The sequence below is a fragment of the Cervus elaphus genome, chromosome 4, assembly GCF_910594005.1.
Source record: "Cervus elaphus chromosome 4, mCerEla1.1, whole genome shotgun sequence".
Taxonomy (NCBI): Eukaryota; Metazoa; Chordata; class Mammalia; order Artiodactyla; family Cervidae; genus Cervus; species Cervus elaphus.
The window spans coordinates 50,385,572-50,400,916 of NC_057818.1; the positions used below are offsets into that span (position 1 = coordinate 50,385,572).

Consider the following 15,345-nt stretch of genomic DNA (forward strand, 5'->3'; position numbering starts at 1 on the left):
TTGGTGATGGACAGGGAAGCTTGGCATGCTGCAGTCCATGGGGTTGCAAAGAGTCAGACACAACTGAGCGACTGAACTGAACTGACAGGTACTCAAGATCCCCATATAGAGCTACACAGCTCAGGGGGCATGGGCTGATGGGGCATTCATGGATGGAAGGAGGTGGGAGAAGCAGGAAGATGAATAAGTCGGGGGTCCACTCTGTGTACACCTATGGTCTACAGTGTCAATGTACCTCGAAAACACCACACTAAATGAAAGAAGCCAGACACGAAAGACCACACATTTTATGATCCATTTATATGAAATGTACAGAATAGCAAATCCATGGAGATAGCAAGCATTTGATGTTGCCAGGGGCTGAGTGCAAGGGCAAATGGGGATTGACTACTAATGGGTACTGGGTCTTCTTCTGGGTGATGAAAATGTTTGGAACTAGATAGTGCTGGTGATGGCCAGGATTGTGAATGAACTAAATACCACCTCATTATACACTTTAAACTGGTTTGCTACCAGATGTGAACTTCATCTTCATTTTAAACTCTATCTCGGGGACAGAAAGGAGCTGTGTGAAGAGTTTGGGTTCAAGAGCCAGGGACCCAGAGTGTGAATCTTGCTTCTCCACTCACTAGCCAGGTCACCTCAGACCATGCTGGCCATTGCATGGCCTCTGTTTACTCATCTATATGATGGGCATGATCACTGTACCCACTGCATGGGACTACTGAAAGGACTCAAGTGAGCTCATGGATGCACAGATCATGGAGCCCAAGGAGTTGAGAAAGGGAGGCTGTGGCTATTCTCAAGAGGCGAGAAGTCACTCAGGATGAGCTGTGGCCTTGGAGACAGAAGTGCAGAGAGATCCTGAGCCAAGTTGCAGAAGGATGGAAGGAGGGGAGATGCAGATGGGACTTTGCCATGGAGATGTCATCCATGGAGGGGAGGGATGCTGAATCACAGCACAGGCTCCTCAGAGGCAGGAAGACAGGGAGAGAGTCCAGCAGCCATTCTCTGTAGAGGTGGGGACACACATGACCCTGGTATCCTTGATCACCTTCCCTCAGCCTCTTTGACAGGGCAGGAACTGGATCTGGTAGATTGGGGACACTTTGCCCACTCCACTCTCCTGGGGAGTCTGGTCGATGTCCTCAGAGGTCATGGGGCTGGCCATGGAGAAGTTCTTTCACACAACGAAGGAAACTATAAGCAAAGTGAAAAGACAGCCTTTAGAATGGGAGAAAATAATAGCAAACAAAGCAACTTACAAAGAGTTAATCTCAAAAATATACAAGCAGCTCATGTAGTTCAATTCCACAAAAATAAGCAACCCAAACAAAAAATGGGCCAAAGAACTAAACAGACATTTCTCCAAAGAAGACATACAGATAGTTAATAAACACATGAAAAGATGCTCAACATCACTCATTATCAGAGAAATGCAAATCAAAACCACAATGAGGTACCATCTCACACGGGTCAGAATGGCTGCTATCCAGAAATCTACAAACAGTAAATGCTGGAGAGGATGTGGAGAAAAGGGAACCCGCTTTCATTGTTGGTGGGAATGCAAACTAGTACAGCCACTATGGAGAACAGTGTGGAGATTCCTTAAAAAACTGGAAATAGAACTGCCATATGACCCAGCAATCCCACTGCTGGGCATACACACCGAGGAAACCAGAATTGAAAGAGACACGTGTACCCCAATGTTTATCACAGTGCTGTTTACAATAGCTAGGACATGGAAGCAACCTAGATGTCCATCAGAAGACAAATGGATAAGAAAGCTGTTGTACATATACACCATGGAATATTACTCAGCTATTAAAAAGAATGCATTTGAATCAGTTCTAATGAGGTGGATGAAACTGGAGCCTATTATACAGAGTGAAGTAAGTCAGAAAGAAAAACACCAATATAGCATATTAACACATATATATGGAATTTAGAAAGATAGTAATGATAACCCTATATGTGAGACAACAAAAGAGACACAGATGTAAAGAACAGACTTTTGGACTCTGTGGGAGAAGGCGAGGGTGGGATGATTTGAGAGAATAGCATTGAAACGTATATTACCATATGTGAAATAGATTGCCAGTCCAGGTTTGATGCATGAGACAGCGTGCTCAAGGCCAGTGCACTGGGATGACCCTGAGGGATGGGATGGGGAGCGAGGTGGGAGGGGGGTTCAGGATGGGGAAACACATGAACGCCCATGGCTGATTCATGTCAATGTATGGCAAAAACCACTACAATATTGTAAAGTAATTAGCCTCCAATGAAAATAAGTTAATTAATTTTTTAAATTAATTAAAAAAAAAAGAAAATGGCAGGTTGCATTTTCTACTCCAGGGGATCTTCCCAACCCAAGGATCAAACCCACATCCTTTGTATCTCCTGCATTTGCAGGCTGATTCTTTACCACTGTGCCACCTGGGAAGCCTCCACATATAGGCAGGTGCATATTTCTGACTTGACATTTTTGATGCCTGTTATGTCTAATGTGGGAAGAACAGCACCTATCTTGTAGGGCTATTATGAAGGTAAAGAAGTTAGTGTTTGTTAAAATATTTTGAGTAACACTTAACCCACATCTTCTATGCACATTTACAAGTTAGGATACATAAGCTTACAAGTATTCGGAATGGAGCTCCCAGCTGATTCATCTCCAGTAACTAGTTCTGCAACCAGGCTCTTCCAAAACAGCCTGACTTCTGCTTCCTCCCCATTGGCCCTCCCCATCCCTGGGGCTTTGCAACTGGACACCCTTTGGCTCTTCCTCTCTGCCCTTGGCCATCTCAGTATTTTCATACAGCTCTAACTCCTGCCAGGCGCCGTTCCTCTGTCTGTCTTCTCTTTTTCTCTTCCTTGTTCCTCTCCCTTGTCCTCTCCCATCAGTTTCACTCCCGTTGTCTGTCTGTCCGATCCTCTCTGCGGCGCTCTCTCATTTTTCAGTGTCCCTGTGCGGTTCTCTCTTCTCTCCCTCAGGGTCTCTTCACTGCTCCTGATGTCACTTTCTCTTTTCCTCTCTCTGTCTTACTGTTTCTCTACCTTTTATCCCTCCTCCACCTACCACCGTGGGCTTCCCTTGCAGCTCAGCTGGTAAAGAATCCACCTGCAATGCAGGAGACCTGGGTTCAATCCCTCGGTTGGGAAGATCCCCTGGAGGAGGGAAAGGTTACCCACTCCAGTATTCTGGCCTGGAGAATTCCATGGACTTTACAGTCCATGGGGTCGCAAAGACTTAGACACGACTGAGCGACTTTCACTTCACTTCACTTCACCCTCTACCTTCTTCTGTTATCTCACATTCACTCTCTTTCTGCCATCATATCTCCTGTCTTTCTCTGTGTTCCTCACTCCTCTGTCCTTATCTGTCTGTTTATTTGCCACATCTCTGCCCCTCTCTAAATTCAGAAAGGACTCATGGATGGAGAAACTGACCCTCAGCTCCCCCACCCCACGTGTCGTCTGACTCTCATGAAGAGGAAATGAGGGAAGAAGCCTTTGCACTGCAAGGAGCTAGGAGTCCTGGGTCACTGAAGTCACCCGTGCAATTCAAGACTAGGGACGTGATGCTGGGGTCTACCTTTCTCCCCAGGGAGGAGGACTCTGGGCATTGGGATTTTCTCTGGATGGGGTCAAAGAGTGGAGAATGGGGAGAGAGAGAAGCCAGAGCAGGTCGAGATCCTCTCAACTTCCCCCCACAATCCCCACCACCACCCCCATCCAGCCCCACCCTGGCAGGCAGGACAAACCCAGACTCCTTCCCATGTCAAGGCCCTGCCCAGCTGAGCTCTTCACTGCTATCTTCTAGAGAAGGAAATGACAACCCACTCCAGTATTCTTGCCTGGAAATTCCATGAATGGATGGAGGAGCCTGGTAGCCTATAGTCCATGGGGTCTCAAAGAGTCGGACACGACTTCTGTAACCAGGTCTTCCAGAGTTCTACTTTCTAAGATGAGCCATGCCAAATCCACCTTCAGGCTTTGCCCTTGCTTCTCCCTCTGAAGGAACACGCCTTCCAGTGGCTGGCTTATACTCGTCCATGATGTCATAGCTTAGAAGCCCCTGCTTCAGGTAAGCTTTTCCTCACCGACCCACCAGGGGAAGTCAGTACTTCCTATTTTATGTTCCCAAAGCTGGCTTTAGAGCACGTATCATAATTACGATTAATTATCTGAATAAGAGTTGCCCTTGGGCTTTCCTTGTGGCTCACTGGTAAAGAACCTGCCTGCCAGCCCAGGAGACATGGGTTCGCTCCTTGATCTGGGACAATCCCACATGCCTCGGAGCAGTGAAGCCCATGCACCACAACTGCTGAGCTGGTGCTCTAGGGCCCAGGAGCCGCAGCTACTCAGCCCACAGTGCTGCAGCTACTGAAGCCCGTGCGCTTTAGAGCCCGTGGTCTGCAACAAGACAGGCCGGCACGATGGGAAACTTGAGTACTGCAGCTATCCCTGCTCGCCGCAACTGGAGAAAAGCCTGTGCATCAACGAAGACCCAGTATGGCCAAAAAAGAAAGAAAATTATTATTAAAAAAATGAAAAGTTAAAAAAAAAAAAGAGTTGCTCTCTGAGCACGTACTTTAGCCAAGCAGTTTTAAATATTGCAAGCAGTCATTTAATTATAGGTTGTTTTGTGACCATAACTTATGCTCATCGTCCTACTGGACTGTAAATTTCCTGTGGCAAAAACTGTGCTTCGATGTGACTTACCTGCTGCACTACCTTCAAACCCCAATAAAATATTCGGGATCAGCATAGTGCTCAACAGATATTTGACACCAATATGTGTGGAGCTTCCCAGGTGGCTCAGTGATAAAGAATTTGCCTGCCCAATGCAGAAGAGACGCAGGTTAGATCCTTGTGTCTAGAAGATACCCTGGAGGAGAAAATGGCAACCCACTAGTCAAGAGGTTAAAAGTAATTGCCCAAGGTCTAGCTTCCCAAGATGTGCCTTTGAATGTGATCTCACTTTTCTAGCCCCTTCTAGGCTTGGAGTGAAGATGAGATGGGTGAATACAGGTAAAGCAAGTGGTGTAAGCTAACTGCCCCATGAACTAAGACCTCTGTTTGTCTCAACGAGGCCATGGCACCTGTACTCCGGAATGCAGGTCCAGACTACTTTTATTGGTATCCAGAATGTGGTCAGGGGGACCATGTTGGCAGTCCAGTGGTTAAGACTCTATACTTCCAATGCAGGGGGCACCAGTTCAATCCCTAGTCAGGGAACCAAGATCCCACATGCCCCCCAGAGTGGCCCAAAAATTTAAGAAACAAACACAAACAAACAGAAAGTGGTCAGGGTTGAAGGCATCTGGTTTTTCAAAGTAACCCGGATCATGGAGAGCAGAGCTCAGGATGGGATAGACTGCTGTGCCCTGAGGGGAGGGTCACAAGATTGAAAGATGCTTCCATTCCCTCTCCAACCCACCACCAGACATAATGAAACAAGAGTGAGTGATCCAACCAAAAGAGTTGTTGTAGGAGGCTCACACAAAGATATGGGAGCCCAGCGAGGTGTTGTATCTGGGGGAGGATGTACCCTCAGAAATAAGTGTCCTTAGTGACCATGTGGGACACTCCAATGGGGATGAGGTCTGCAAATCTCTGAATCTCATGGATGACTGTGTCCGTGTACGGCCTTTGGGCTCTGTCATCCAGGGCTGGAGGGCGATATGAGCCAATCACCTGGTCAATCTCCTTGTGGATTCTCTCTGCACAGAAGCTTGGGACCAGTGAACCTTGTTTATAGAGACATTTCTCCAGGAACACTGCTTTCTATGTTGGAACACAGTTCAGTGTTCTGTGAACATTGGCCCATTCATTTCCGGGCCAATGAAACCGGAAAAACCTATAGGAAATGGTTAGATCATTGACACCCCTCTGAGTAACCAGCTTGTGGCAGGAGGCAAAGTGGGAAAACTGTAAGATTTCTCACCCGCTGGTATCTAATGAATGTTATGAATACTCTCCCAACATGCACAGGCAAGTATGCACACACATGTGCACCCCTGTTTTGCTCAGAATTTCCCAGGTATGAACATGTTGAAACTCCTCTTCTAAGATGAACTAATATTTACTGTGTGTGTATTATAGATGTGGCAATGTGCTAGGTCCTCAGGAATATAATAATAAAACAGATCAGTGAATTAACCCACAAACAACTGGAAAAATAAATGAACACATCAATCAATCAAGCAGTGGGTCAATTCGTGAATGGAAAGACTGATGAATAGAAGAATGTTAATGAATGGATATATTATTTCCTTATCAAAGATCAATTAATTAATAATTTATTACTAAATGATCCATAGACAAATAAATAAATGAACATGATTAACCAGTAAACCACATGAATGGTGGATGGTTAAATTTATGGAAGAATAAAGTTGTTTTAAAGGAATAAATAGAGGAATAAGTGGGTGGTTAGATGGACTGAATAATAGATATATAAACAAGGAGTGAATAAAGGAGTCAATTACTAAGTACATAAATCAAAAGATAGATTGGATGAAGGATGAATTGAAAAACTGGATGATGGAAGGATTAAGGTATATTACCTAGTTTTAGAAAAGTATGTGGATGAATGAATGAATAAAGGGACCAAAGTATCGATGACAATTCATTCAGTGAATAATTATTTTAAAAGATCAACAGAGGAATCAATTTATCCAAATAAAGAATGGAAGTGTATGTCCTTAGATGAATTGTAGATGAAAGAATCTGATGATGAATTAGTTTAATTGATGAATGAAAGAATAGACAGATGGATAAATGGATGGGTCGATACTTAAGTGATGGAGGAAAAGACCTGGACAGCTTCTCTCTCTTTCTCTCTTTTTAGCCATGCTGTTCTGCTTCCAGGATCTTAGTTCCTCTGCCAGGGATTGAACCTGGGGCCAAGACAGTGAAAGCACTGAGTCCTAACCACTGGACCACCAAGGAACTCCCCACATTGGCAGATTCTTCATTCATCCATCCACCAACCAGGCTGGCTTAGTTTTGGAGTCATTCAGAACCTACAGTGCTCCAGAACTTCCCTGGTGGTCCAGTAGTCCCCCTCCATTTGAGCTTCCAATGCAGGGGGCATGGGTTCAATCCCTGGTGAGGGAAATATGATCCTCTTGCTATAGGGCACGGCCAAAGGGGGAAAGAAACCCTACAGTGCTCCTGGTATAAGAGAGGAACACTGCCTTTCTGGTTCACAGAAGACCACTAGACCCATTTCTGCAGCCCCCAGAGGGATCAGAACACCCCTCTCCAAGTGGCTGTCCCCAGTCCACCCACCTGCAACTGCAGGTATATGAGTGTGAACAGGAATCCATAGCAGGGTGTGGTGCTGGTGGTCTCAGGGCCAGGGAAGAAGAGCGACAGAGCAGAGACGATGAGGTTGCTCTTGTGGCACTTGCTGATGGGGTTGGGCTTCTCCTGGGTCCAGAGGGCAGGGTTCTCATCAGGAGAGGCTGGGGCCCTGCTGCATATACGTATCTCTGGGTTCCTCCACCTCTTTCTGGGTCTCAAACCGTCTGGCCCTTTTTCCTTTCCTCTGTGCTCAACCATCTCTCTCCCACCTCAGCCTTGCTTGGTTTCAATCCATCTCACCACCTCTTTGGTGTATTTGTCCCCCTTCCTCTCCCAGCTTCTTTCTGCCTCTGTGGCTCTTTTCACCAGTTGCTAATGTTTTTCCCCTTCAGAATTTCCCCTCACCTGATTCTTCTACTCCTTTCTCCTCCCTTCTCACCCCGCGTCTTTTTCTCCTCCCCTCCCATGCACCATTGCCTCTCTGGAATCCCACTGTACCCAAGCAGAGCGGGTAGGAGTCGATGAAGTCTGGGAGGAGCAGGGTGAAGCAGTGGGGGCGAGTTGGGGTCCAGGGTTTCATGGGTCTTCCCCACACTGTGGCCGAAGAAGGCGCTGACTTCCTGCAGGTTTTTGTAGACTTGCCTGTGAGCGCCAGGAAGGTGCTTCAAGAAGCCGGAGTAGAACTTGAGCCTCTGCGGGAGAGAAGGGGCCGTGAGGTCCTCCCGGGGCTCAGCTAGCAGGTCACAGGGAGGGCAGCCCTCCTGGCCCCCAGAACCTTCACAAGAGATCTCTGTCTCTCTCTCCATCTCTCTGCCTCTGTCTCCGTCTCCCTGAGTCTGTGTTTCCCTCTGTGTCTCTGTGTATCTGAGCCCTCACTCACTGCTTCTGTGTCTCCTTTGATCTCTTATTCTCACATTTTTCTCTTTCCACATCTTTCCCCCCTCCTCTGTCTTTTTGTTGGTCTCTGCCCCACCTCTCTCCCTCTCCTTCCCACCTCTCCTCATCTCCCTGTGTCTCCTTCTCATCCACCCTCTGCCCTGCCTCTCTCTCTGTCTCTCGCATCTTCTTTGCTGTGTCAGATGTTGATAACATAATGGTTACACAGGATAAATTTGCTGACTACTTAAGACGATTTATGTACTTAAGAGCATATCTCTGCGCTTGGCTTACAGAGAAATGTAGTACCTAACTTGTCAACAATTGCAATTGCAAAAAAATATGCAAAATTGTATAAAGTCTGATGTAAAATTCCTCCTTCACTTGTCCTTCTAGAGATAACCATGGTTAACTGTTTGGCAGATCTCCTCCCAGACTTTTCCCCTCTCTGTGATTCCCTGTGAGAGGAGAAAAATGAAACCATGTGTTGGCCTTGTGCAAATACTCACCTGAACCTCCTTCCAGCTCTTCCAGATCTGACTCTCTGCTAGGAGGTCATGGGAATTTGTATTTGCGACATTCATTCATGTGACTCTGACCCGCACTCCCAGTTGAAAACAACATCCAGGCAGACTTTTCTCAAGTTTACCTTTTAGCTTAATGTACTATAGAAGTATTTCCAGGTTAGTTGAGAAAGAGAAGCTTTATTACTTTGTTTTATTTTTATTATTTATTTATTTATTTTTGGTGGTGCTGGGTCTTCCATGCTGTGCGCCAACTTTTCTCTAGTTGCGGGAAGTTGAGGCTACTCTCTGGTTGCGGTGCTCAGGCTTCTCATTGCGCTGGCCTCTCTTGTTGTGCAGCATGGGTTCCAGGAACTTGACCTCAGTAGTTGCAGCTCAAGAGCTCCATAGTTGTAGACTTGCCTGGAGGCACACCCTCCAGGGCACACCCCCTTCGTTGCCCCCAAGGCATATGGATCTTCCCAGAATAGTCGAACCCATGTCTCCTGCATTGGCAGGTGGATTCTAAACCACTGGACCACCAGGGAAGTCCCTATTATTTTGCCTTAAAAGAGGAGCATGTTACTTTTTAATCTAGGAGAAAATTTTGTATGGGATGTTAGTTCCCTGACCATGAATTGAACCTGCACCCTGCAGTGGAAGCACAGAGTCTTAACCACTGGACCACTAGGGAAGTCCCCAGGAGAATTTTTTTTTTTAAAGACATAGCACTCCCCAATTTAAAAAACCATTTATCTTGTATGAAGCTGAAAAACAGGGCACTGCTCTGGGGGTCCTTGTACGAAAGCTAGAAGTTCCTAAGCCTATTGGCTGTTTTTTCCAAACAACTGGATTCCATGGCCTGGCTGCGTCTGGGTGATAGCTGCCACTGCTTTATTAATGGAAGAAGCAAACAAGCCCACCTTTGGACAGCCACTGGAAGTCCAGATCCCTCATCAAGTACAAGGGATTCTGGAAATTAAAGGCCACCATTCGTTAGCTGTTTAGTAATAAACACCAGGCTTTACTCCTTGACTTCCCAGATATAACCTTCAAAACTTGCCACATCCTCAACCCAGCAAAGCTAACACCTGCTCAGGCCCCAGAACTAACACATTCTTGCCTTGAAACCCTTGTCTAGGTTTACACCTGTGGGTTTGATCTTACTGACCAGGCCATAGAAAAACCTGAGGAGGAATGATTTACTCAAGTCAGTAGTTGCTTTAAAGATGGAGTTGGGAGGGCAGGCCATGCTTTTATGAACGCTTATACTTTGTAAAAGCAAAACCTTTATCAGTAATACTTCATCCCAAAGGGCTGAGCTAATAGCCCCAACTTGAGCCTTAACCTTAGGGGAAGGAAAGATTATAAATATATACAGAGACTCAAAATATGCCTTCCTTGTCTTACATGCCCATGCTACTATCTGAAAACAAAGAGGACTTTTTATATGCAAAAAGTTCCCCTGTAAAATATGGACCTGTGATTTTACAGCTCATAGAAAGGGTTCAAAAGCCAAAACTAGTAGTAGTTATTCCCTGCTGTGGGCACCAAAAGGAAAATTCACAAATTACCCAGGGGAACAAAAAACAGGGCAGGTCAGGAAACAAAGAAAACAGCCACAGACCTGATGACCATTAAAGGGGTGTGTGTGTGTGTGTGTGTGTGTGTGTGTGTGTTTAGTTGCTGAGTCGTGTCCAACTCTTTGAGACCCCATGGACTGTAGCCTTCCAGGCTTCTCTATCCATGGGATTTCCCAGGCAAGCATACTGGAGAGGTTGCCATATCCTTCTCCAGGGGATCTTCCTGACCCAGGTATCAGTGGAAAACAAACATGGAAAAAATTTGACAACAAGCTGCTAGGCTTCAGCAGACAAATAACCACCAATCCTTTTATTTATATAGGAGAGAAAATTAAAAACTGATTCTCTACTTTGTTCTCTAGGATCCTACAAGGTTTAACAAACTTGCTGGCAGGAGGTTTTTATTTCCTTATAACCCTTTTTCCCCCAGTCATACAGACTCATACTACAAATGTCTCATGCTCTGCTGCATACTCTACTGTGGTCAACCTATGACTAAGAATTTTTGGTCCAAGAAGGACATCTGGGACCAATAGGTCCAGAGCTCCCATTATAAAAATAGAGAAACTATTAAACTTGAACCTCAAGATTAACAAAAATATATACCAAAGCAGAATGGCTTCTTGAAAGGGGTGACATCACCTCCCTGTCTGGTCCACAGTTAAGGAAGCCCTTCTAACGTTAATGTGGTTCCTTTCCTTTCTAGACCCTTCAAGGCTATTGTTGTTCATCTCCTTTTCAGCCCCTGTTTGTTTAAAGGTTTGGCTAAATTTGTGTCTTCTAGGCTCCAGTAGTTGGAACTAAACCTCATGATGACTCAAGGAAATCAACCCATTCCAGCAGAGTGGTCCAGGTCTCTACAGGTCCTAGAACACTCAGTGAGGGATTCTACACAGCTAGGGAAGGCTAGGGTCTGTCCAGTAGGAAGAAATTTCAGAAGAGGAGACAGTCAGCCCCTGACCCCTTAAGAACAACAGTTTAGAGTGTGTCAGGGGAAGTGAGGACGACCTGGGATCTGGGATGCTTCACCTCAGTGCTTGCACCTGGGCACACCTCTTCTCCAGGAACAAAATACAAAGTAACTATTTGTTGTTCAGTCACCAAGTCATGTCTGACTCTTTGCAACCCCATGAACTGCACCATACCAGGTTTCCCTGTCATTCACTATCTCTGGGAATTTGCTCAAACTCATGTCTATTGAGTTAATGATACTATCTCACCACCTCATCCTCTTACACCCCCTTCTCCTCTTGCCCTCCATCTTTCCCAGCATCAGGGTCTTTTTCAATGAGTTGGCTCTTCGCATCAAGTGGCCAAAGTATTGAAGCTTCAGCATCAGTCCTTCCAATGAATATTCAGGGTTAATTTTCCTTAGGATTGGGCTTCCATGATAGCTCAGTTGGTAAAGAATCCACCCGCAATGCAGGAGACCCCAGTTTGATTCCTGGGTTGGGAAGATCCTCTGGAGAAGGGATAGGCTACCCCTTCCAGTATTCTTGGGCTTCCCTTGTGGCTGAGCCAGTAAAGAATCCCCTGCAATGCAGGAGACCTGTTTTCGATCCCTGAGTTGGGAAGATGCCCTGGAGAAGGGAAAGGCTACCCACTCCAGTATTCTGGGCTGGAGAATTCCATGGACTGTACAGTCCGTGGGGTCGCAAAGAGTCAGACACAACTGAGTGACTTTCACTTCACTCCCTTAGGATTGACTGGTTTGATCTCCTTGCTGTCCAAGGGACTCTCAAGCGTCTTCTCTAGTGCCAGAATTCAAAAGAATCAATTCTTCAGCCCTCAGCCTTCTTTATGATCCAACTCTCACCAGAGGAGTTGGCAAACCACCTAAACCAACCCTACAACCTAACCCCTGGACACACCCCTACCCTCACCCCATATAAGGAACAAACTTGGCCCCCTTAGTCAGCAGTTCAGCAAGGGAACCTGTTACTTGTTCCCAGTCACCCATAATGCAGGAGGAACCCCAGTAAAGCCTTCCTGGAAAAAAAAATGGAAGAACACTTCCCTTCTATTACCCCAATACAGAGTGAAACAAAAATGGGGCAGCGGGTACACAAATGTTTCTAGCAACTCTATTCACAATAGCCAAAATGTGGAAACAAACATTAATCCACTGATGAAGGGATACATAAAGCTAGTATTTCCACATAACACAATACTATTCAGCCATGAAGGAAATGAAGTACTGATACCTGCTAAAATGTGAATGAAACTTGAAAACATTAAGCTAAATGAAAAAGCCGAAACAATCACTTCATGTATGATGCCATTTATATGAAATTTCCAGAATTGATCAATTCATCTGAAAAATAACAGCCAAAAACATAGTCATGGTTGTCAGGGGTTAATTGGAGGAGAGAACTGGGGACTGACATCTTAATGACATGGAGTTTTTTATGGGGTGATGAAAATGTTTCAGAATAGATAGAATTGATGGTTACACAATATGATTGTACTAAATACCATTGACGTGTACACCTTAAAATTGTTATGGTTAAATTTAAGAAATGTGAATTTACCTAAAAGAGAGAGAGAGAGAGCAAAGGTAGCACAGACAGCCACTGGCCAGAGAGAACAGAACTTTATTTTGGTCTCACTGGTTTTAAAGGATAAAATCAGAGAGGGGAGGGAGATATTTTGAGGTCACACAGGAAAACAGCATTGAGGGATGAACTAGCCATTTCAATTCAAGGGGGAAGGAGGAGGGCAGGGGTGAGCAGAGTAAATGAGACAGGAGGGGAGGCAGGGAACCTGGTGCTGCTGCTGCTGCCCTGGGTAAGCCTGGGTCTAAATCTTGTCCTCCTTTGGGGCTTCAGTTATCCAGACTGTGCTAGTGGGGTGGTAACACTAATATATTGCAGGTATTTCTTGACCCTGAAATATCCTCAGTCAACAATACAGGCAGGGTGGAGAGGGAGGTGGGAGGGGGGATCGGGATGGGGAATGCCTGTAACTCTATGGCTGATTCATATCAATGTGTGACAAAACCCACTGAAATGTTGTGAAGTAATTAGCCTCCAACTAATAATAAAAAAAAAAAAAAATCAGTAAAAAAAAAAAAAAAAAGATGCCCTAAAATAAAAAGTAGAATCTTGGAAAAAAAAAAAACAAAACAATACAGGCCATCTGGGGATGAGTGGTGACTACAGCAGGTTGGATGATGGAGAGACCACAGAAGAGACTTTCCACAGGAGAGAGTGAGCAGGGAGGAGTCAGGAGCCTGCACACGTTAATTCTGGACAGAGAGCGGGGGGTGCATGCAAGGACTCAGAGGGGATCTGAGCCTCTTCTCGCCTTCCCCCTCCCCTGTGGAGAAGGAAGCTGACCTGGAACACAAGGGGCAGTCTCCCCAGCCCATTCACCCTTGGCATGAGGTCAATGTCCTCAGCGGCCTTGGGAGACCCCAAAGAGAAGTTCTGCAGCGAGGAGGTCAAGATGAGGAAGAGCTGGGAGCAGGCCAAACTCTCACCCAGACAGAGGCATTTTCCTGCGGGTGTAAGGGAAAGGGTGTCAGTGAGAGGAGCCCTGCAGAGCACTTGCAGGCCCCACCCCAAAAATCTAAGGATATTTGCATGCTCATTTACATATATTTACATGTCAAGTACTTCTGATTCTATGTTGGTGGTGGTTAGTTGTTAAGTTGTGTCCAACTCTTCACAACCCCACAGTCCTCTCTCCTTGGGATTTTCCAGGAAGAATATTGGAGTGGGTTGCCATTTCCTCCTCCAGAGGGTCTTCCCAGAGATGGGTAGAGGGGAGCTGAAACCTCTGGCCCATCCTGGTATAGGTGGGGACTTAGCTGATCAAATACAGACCTACTTCTAATCAGTGATACATGGTCTTTGCTCTAAGCTTCTGAGTGTCTGCACTCTTCTGGTCACTTCTACCCTCCTCCCAGCCCCCTGGTCCTGCCCACCATCAGCAGGCAACAGAGTCAGCCTCCCAGACCCAATCCCCACACCCCAACCCGTGGAGGTACTGTCTAGTCATGCCCACATCATGCTTGATAGAGATTTTAGATAACACCCTGCCCACCTCTGCACCCGTTTTTCTGACTCTCATGACCACTCCTCACATCATCCTGCCACGTGGGGTCAACTATCACCAATGGGTCCATCTAGGTGGAACCCTGAATATCCTCGACCGACTTCAGCACAGGCTGTGTCCACTAGAGTAACCAGCAGAGGGACCAGCATGTTCCTGGGTTGAGCAAGAGTTTCAACTGCATCTTGTTGACCCGCAGTCTCATGGGAAGGAAAGGAGCCCAGAGAGCAGCCTTGTGTGTGTGGCAAAGGTCATTACTGTTTGTTCATTAAGTATTCACAGTACATCTCTTGGTGCATAAACTTCTCTGCCACATTGAACTTGGCTGGGATTTTCTTTATCTGGTGAAATGAGGTCTAAACTTAGGCATGTCATGCATTTTTCCCTGTTTCTTCATATGTCAGGAGAGAGTCCCCATTGGCCCTCATTTCTACATGACTGTTAAGGTCAGGGGTGGGCATGTTGCAGAACAGGAAAATAATAACCTTTTAATTTTAAGTTGTTGAGATGTTCAGACTGTTTATCACAGCTTAGCCCCGCCCTGACCTCCACAGAACATGACTTCCTACCGTGCCTTGAGCAAGTAACCTGCCCACCCCCACAGCCTCTCTTGTTCTGCTTCTACAACAGAGAATGATTCAACTCTGAGACATCGACTATTTTTTAAGCAATCAAAGGAGGAAGACAATTTGATCCTCTTGACAAGAGCTGAAAAGATTATTGAGACTACTCAGTGTAATATCTTGGTTAAAAATTTAAAAAGAATTTACTGTAAAATATGGAGGAAAAAATTTCCTTAGTTTGATTTACAGTTGAGAAAAATATATGGTAGAGTAGCCATAAAATATCTGGAATAGGCAATAGCCAGCATTCAGCTTCATAGAGAAAATAAAAATATTCTCCTTAAAGTTAGGACTTGGACAAGATTGCTCACTATCAGTGCTATTGCTTCACATGATTCCAGAAGTGCTAGTCCTTGATATTAGGGAAAACATGACATGTGACTTAACATAAGA

General features: G+C 45.6%; 1 pseudogene; it reads right to left on the reverse strand.

The window, feature by feature from the left end:
- Positions 1-955: 955 nt before the first annotated feature.
- Positions 956-15,345, reverse strand: part of LOC122692767 — a 28,047-nt pseudogene continuing 13,657 nt past the window's right edge.